This window comes from Anthonomus grandis, chromosome 10 (genome assembly GCF_022605725.1).
Source record: "Anthonomus grandis grandis chromosome 10, icAntGran1.3, whole genome shotgun sequence".
NCBI lineage: Eukaryota > Metazoa > Arthropoda > Insecta > Coleoptera > Curculionidae > Anthonomus > Anthonomus grandis.
This window is the reverse complement of record NC_065555.1, coordinates 22,795,962-22,802,673: the sequence shown is the minus strand read 5'-3', so window position 1 is coordinate 22,802,673 and position 6,712 is coordinate 22,795,962. Positions and strand designations below refer to the sequence as shown.

The window sequence follows — 6,712 nt, the reverse complement described above, 5'->3', positions numbered from 1 at the left end:
ACACATCTCGTGAGAGTACTGAAAAATTAAAAAAATCGACGTAAAAGCCCGGTTGTCTTATCCCTGTACATAGGCTCTTATGGAACCTAATTTTTCCCTTTATATTATGGCACTCGTATAAATCGTGGAAAATTTTGTCATAAAGCTTTTTTATTAGTTTTTAAATGGTCTTTAACCAGAAAAAAGAAATTTTGAATTCGGAGCATATTTTGGAAAAATGGTCATTTTGACCCCGGATTTGTTCGAAAATCGAAAAATGCAAAGAAATAGGTTTTCCGTTCATTTTAGAGTCAAATTGGTAATAATCTTTTTTAAAGATACTCTGAAGTAGTACAGGATAGAAAAATAAAAAACTGAAAATTTTTCCATAGGGCTCTTGATAATTCGATATTTATGTTTAATAGTTTTTTTCAATTTTTCTCCGACTGTATAATAGCTAGAACCGATTCGTTTTAACGCACGGATACCTCGTAATATTCCCGAAAACTTTTGTTTAAGACAAAAAGTTGTCAGAGTTATATTTTATTTTAAAAAAAAATAAAAACCATTTTTTTCGCAATTTTTCATGGTTATACCCCTTTCGATTTTCGACCAAAAAAAAAATTTTTTTTTTCTTGGGTTTTTTTTACGTGAAATTGCCAACTTAGGGCTTACATTATAATTTGTCAATAATTATTTTAAGAAAAAAAAATGATACCGTGGGAAAAAAACCAGTTTTCTTTGTTTTTTCCCACATTTTTACTAATCTCTCGGCTTCTATAGCTTCGATTCAATTCATTGATGGTTTCTTTTATTTCTTATTCTCCTCCTCTCAATTCTTTTGATATTTTATTACTATTACATTTCAAAATAAAAAGAAAAATTAAAACAAATCGACGTAAAACTCCCTGTTTGTTCTATTTCAAGAAATAGACCCTTATGGGAACTTCTCTCTGAATTTGGTATTTATGGTTTATTTAGGGATACAACTAATAAATTATGACAGATAACTGACATTTAAGTTTCAGCCTAGGTCACGTGACTACCGTAACTTTTTTGCTATTGGTCCGATTCTGTTCGAATTTGGTATTCAGACTTTATTTAGAATACAATTAATATACTTTCACAGATATTTGAAATATAAGACAGTATATTGACACACAACGCGACTATATAACAAATTATGGTTCTTTGAAGCATGATACCCCAACAACTGGTCCTCTCTTTCCTTGGCAGGTAAACGTTAGCCTCCCCGACTCACCTAAGTACACCTGATAGTTTTTGATTTTTTTTTTATTACCTTATGGCTTTTCACAGACAAGACCTAAAGGTTTCAAACTGGTCCCCACGGACCAAAAGTATAGGAGCGAAGCGACTATACTTGTTATATAGGAGCGTCTGCGACTATATTATGCACGCGGGCCCGGGTCCGAAAAATCGTGTTTTTTTGGAAATAAAAATTCATATCTTTGGCTGTATGGCTAGCGAAACGATGAAATTTGGCATAGGGTCTCTCAATACATTGGGAATGATGGATCCGTAAACGAATTTTTTTTCCGGTACCACCAAACGGAGCGGTACTGTCTCAAATTCAAAAATTCGTAAAAAAATTGGTAAAAATCGAGTTGCTCACGAGATCTCAATTTTAAAGCGTTCAATCGAGTTGAAATTTTCAGGATATATGGGTTCTTGGGGCTTACGTGTCTGTATACTTTTTGAGCCCGATCGGTATACAGGGTGAGTTGTTATAAGCGAACAAAAGTGACTAAAAAAAAAATTCAAACTTCTCCAGAGGCTAAAAAAAAATTTTTATAAAAAAAGTGTTTCGGCGAAAAGACTTCATTTTATAAGAGATTTAACATACTTGGAGCTTTTTTTTGTAAAAAATTTATTTTACGAGTTCTGGCATTTTCAGTTTTTTGGGATTTTCCGCCAAACGATACTTATTTTGGGAAAATTTTTTTTTTCAAAAAATAACTTCATCTTTTACCTTTTATATGCCATATAACCGAAATTTTTGGGAACCATACAGGGCGAGCAATAATGAACTTTACCCATGAAGGTCCGACCCGAAAATCACATTTTATTTAATAACTTTTTCGTAGTAGCATCTGGACCATTTATATTCTCAGGCATTAAATACTTTAATAACCCCAATATTTATGTAAAATTACAATCTTCCAACATTAATAGGTTCTGAGCAATTCGAATTTTCGCGTTTAATTCATTTGCCACGTCCCTGTACATGGTGAAAAGATCAGACATCATCTAAAAGATCCGAAATTTTGTTTTACAACACATACTAAAATTTCAGGGTTCCAGCGATAGTACAAGTACCCGAAAAATGCGATTTTATGAAAAAAGTCCATTTTTTTGCGTTTTTGCAGGTAATTGGAGGTGTCAACCTAAACTCTGATGAAATGGCTGGTGGGAACAATACTTTGACGCATGGTGGATACAAATTTTTTGCTCGTGACAGGTGGCCGGGACTTGGTTGGGTTTTTTGTAAAATTATGAATGAAAATGAACCGGAAACGATCAGGGAAAGGAAGCACCGAATCAGAAAATGAATGGGCTTTCCGAATCTGTGCATATCAATAGGGGAAATTGTGTATTGCGGCCAGGAAAATTCGGCAAACATTTTGACGTCTTCGAAAAATGCCGTTTTTTTGAAATGTCAGTGTCTTTATACCGGGGTGAGACGAAATGAAATTTGCCCGATTATTTTATTAAAATTATTCGAATATATACACGGGTCAGTCGTAATGATCTATTTAATTTAAAATAAAAATTTCGATATTAGGTGAGTTTTTACTATTTAGTTTATTATTAATATATGCTAATAATTCTTAAACATTGCTTTTGGGATATAAATAAAATTTTTTTGAAATTATTGATTTTTAAGGTTAGTCGAGTATCATAACTTTTTTGGTATTGGTGCGATTTGGTTGAAATTTGGTACCTAGTACCTATTTCGGATAAGATTAATAAATTTTTACAGATATTTGACATGACTATGTTTTAAGGTCACGTGACTACCTTAACTTTCTTCCTATTTGTCCGATTTGATTGAAATTTGGTATTTGGGGTTTATTTAGGATGCAATTATTAATTTTTCACAGATATTTGACATTTGACTTCCAGGTCACGTGACTATTGTAACTTTTTTGCTATGAGTCCGATTGGGTTCAAATTTGGTATTTATGCTTTATTTAGGATACAATTAATAAATTTTAACAGATAATTGACATATTGAATGTTTAAGTCACGTGACTTCCATAACTTATTTGCTATTGTTCCGATTGGGTTGAAATTTAGTATTTGGGCTTTATTTAGGATGCAAGTAATAAATTTTGACAGAAATTTGACATGTTGAATTTTTTAAGTCACGTGACTTCCATAACTTTTTTGCTATTGATCCGATTGGGTTGAAATTTAGTATTTGGGCTTTATTTAGGATGCAAGTAATAAATTTTGACAGAAATTTGACATGTTGAATTTTTTAAGTCACGTGACTTCCATAACTTTTTTGCTATTGATCCGATTGGGTTCAAATTTGGAATTTGGGGTTTATTTAGGATGCAATTGTTGATTTTTTACAAAATTTTAAAATATTAAGTTCTAGGGTCACGTGACTATCAAAATTTCCTATTTGATTAAAATCTGCTATTAGATGATATGTATATATTTATAGATAATATTTCGTATTACCCTATTCCTTTTATCTTAATTAGTTAAATTATTTCTTAAATTTGCCTTTCAAAAAAAAATAAAAAAATCATCGGTTCGAATACATAGGCTTTAAAGGGAACTTATCTTCTTTCATAATATTGTAGCATTATTATAGATTTTGAAAATTTTTGTCATTAAGCTTTTTCATTACTTTTTGAATGGTCTTTAGCCAGAAAAAAGAAATTTTGAATTTGGAGCATGTTTTGAAAAAATTTTCATTTTGGGCCGGATTTTGTTCGAAAATCGAAAAATGCAAAGAAATAGGTTTTCTGTTCATTTTAGAGTCAAATCGATAATAATCTTTTTGAAAGGTATCCTAAAGTAGTACAAGATAGAAAAATAAAAAAATGAAATCTTTCCATAGGGCTCTTGATAATTCGATATTTATGATTTATAGTTTTTTACAATTTTCTCCGAATCTGTGATAGCTGTAATCAATTAGTTTTAACATTCGAATACCTCGTAATATTCCCTAGAACTTTTGTTTAAGACAAAAAGTTGTCAGAGTTATAGTTTAGTTAGAAAAAAATAAAAACCATTTAATCACAATTTTTCATGGCTATACCCCTTTCGATTTTGGAGCAAAAAAAAAATTTTTTTTCTTGGGTTTTTTTTAATGGATATTGCCAACTTAGGGCTTACATTATAATTTGTCAGTTATCATTTTAAGAAAAAAAATGCTACCGTGGAAAAAAACGAGTTTTCTTTTATTTTTTTTTCACAGTTTTACTAATATCTCGACTTCTAGAGCTTCGATTCAATTTGTTGATGGTTTTTATTATTCCTTATTCTCCTCCTGTTAATTCTTTTTATATTTTATTACAACTGCCTTTCGAAATAAAACTGAAAAATTAAAAAAATCGACGTAAAAGCCCGGTTGTCTTATCCCTGTACATAGGCTCTTATGGAACCTAATTTTTCCCTTTATATTATGGCACTCGTATAAATCGTGGAAAATTTTGTCATAAAGCTTTTTTATTAGTTTTTAAATGGTCTTTAACCAGAAAAAAGAAATTTTGAATTCGGAGCATATTTTGGAAAAATGGTCATTTTGACCCCGGATTTTGTTCGAAAATCGAAAAATGCAAAGAAATAGGTTTTCCGTTCATTTTAGAGTCAAATTGGTAATAATCTTTTTTAAAGATACTCTGAAGTAGTACAGGATAGAAAAATAAAAAACTGAAATTTTTCCATAGGGCTCTTGATAATTCGATATTTATGTTTAATAGTTTTTTTCAATTTTCTCCGACTGTATAATAGCTAGAACCGATTCGTTTTAACGCACGGATACCTCGTAATATTCCCGAAAACTTTTGTTTAAGACAAAAAGTTGTCAGAGTTATATTTTATTTAAAAAAAAATAAAAACCATTTTTTCGCAATTTTTCATGGTTATACCCCTTTCGATTTTCGACCAAAAAAAAATTTTTTTTTTCTTGGGTTTTTTTTACGTGAAATTGCCAACTTAGGGCTTACATTATAATTTGTCAATAATTATTTTAAGAAAAAAAAATGATACCGTGGGAAAAAACCAGTTTTCTTTTGTTTTTTCCCACATTTTTACTAATCTCTCGGCTTCTATAGCTTCGATTCAATTCATTGATGGTTTCTTTTATTTCTTATTCTCCTCCTCTCAATTCTTTTGATATTTTATTACTATTACATTTCAAAATAAAAAGAAAAATTAAAACAAATCGACGTAAAATCCCTGTTTGTTCTATTTCAAGAAATAGACCCTTATGGGAACTTCTCTCTGAATTTGGTATTTATGGTTTATTTAGGATACAACTAATAAATTATGACAGATAACTGACATTTAAGTTTCAGCCTAGGTCACGTGACTACCGTAACTTTTTTGCTATTGGTCCGATTCTGTTCGAATTTGGTATTCAGACTTTATTTAGAATACAATTAATATACTTTCACAGATATTTGAAATATAAGACAGTATATTGACACACAACGCGACTATATAACAAATTATGGTTCTTTGAAGCATGATACCCCAACAACTGGTCCTCTCTTTCCTTGGCAGGTAAACGTTAGCCTCCCCGACTCACCTAAGTACACCTGATAGTTTTTGATTTTTTTTTTATTACCTTATGGCTTTTCACAGACAAGACCTAAAGGTTTCAAACTGGTCCCCACGGACCAAAAGTATAGGAGCGAAGCGACTATACTTGTTATATAGGAGCGTCTGCGACTATATTATGCACGCGACCTCGGGTCCGAAAAATCGTGTTTTTTTGGAAATAAAAATTCATATCTTTGGCTGTATGGCTAGCGAAACGATGAAATTTGGCATAGGGTCTCTCAATACATTGGGAATGATGGATCCGTAAACGAATTTTTTTTCCGGTACCACCAAACGGAGTGGTACTGTCTCAAAGTCAAAAATTCGTAAAAAAACCGGTCAAAATTCATTTTTGCACGAGATCTCAATTTTAACGCTGTCAAAAAAATTGAAATTTTTAGGCATAAAAGACTTTATAGTAATTCATGTCTGTATACTTTTTGGGCCCGATCGGTATACAGGGTGAGTTGTTATAAGCGAACAAAAGTGACTAAAAAAAAAATTCAAACTTCTCCAGAGGCTAAAAAAAAATTTTTATAAAAAAAGTGTTTCGGCGAAAAGACTTCGTTTTATAAGAGATTTAACATACTTGGAGCTTTTTTTTGTAAAAAATTTATTTTACGAGTTCTGGCATTTTCAGTTTTTTGGGATTTTCCGCCAAACGATACTTATTTTGGGAAAAATTTTTTTTTCAAAAAATAACTTCATCCTTTACCTTTCATATGCCATATAATCGAAATTTTTGGGAACCATACAGGGCGAGCAATAATGAACTTTACCCATGAAGGTCCGACCCGAAAATCACATTTTATTTAATAACTTTTTCGTAGTGGCATCTGGACCATTTATATTCTCAGGCATTAAATACTTTAATAACCCCAGTATTTGTGTAAAATTACAATCTTCCAACTTTAATAGGTTCTGAGCA

General features: G+C 31.1%; 1 protein-coding gene and 1 long non-coding RNA gene across 9 annotated transcripts in view; one reads left to right on the top strand and one right to left on the bottom strand.

Annotated features, from left to right (window-relative positions):
- The window catches only part of LOC126741058 (uncharacterized), a 169,086-nt gene that overhangs the window by 112,266 nt on the left and 50,108 nt on the right, over positions 1 to 6,712 (top strand). Inside the window, exon 3 of one of the 8 annotated variants that reach the window (XM_050447348.1) lies at positions 2,367 to 5,542. The exons of 6 other annotated variants lie outside the window; for them this stretch is intronic. The gene's annotated coding sequence lies outside the window, so the exon portion shown is untranslated. The remainder of the gene's footprint in view (positions 1 to 2,366; positions 5,543 to 6,712) is intronic. One more of the 8 variants, XM_050447367.1, reaches the window with a different exon arrangement.
- Positions 1 to 6,712, bottom strand: part of LOC126741064 (uncharacterized) — a 75,287-nt gene that overhangs the window by 41,399 nt on the left and 27,176 nt on the right. The gene's annotated exons all lie outside the window — the stretch shown is intronic.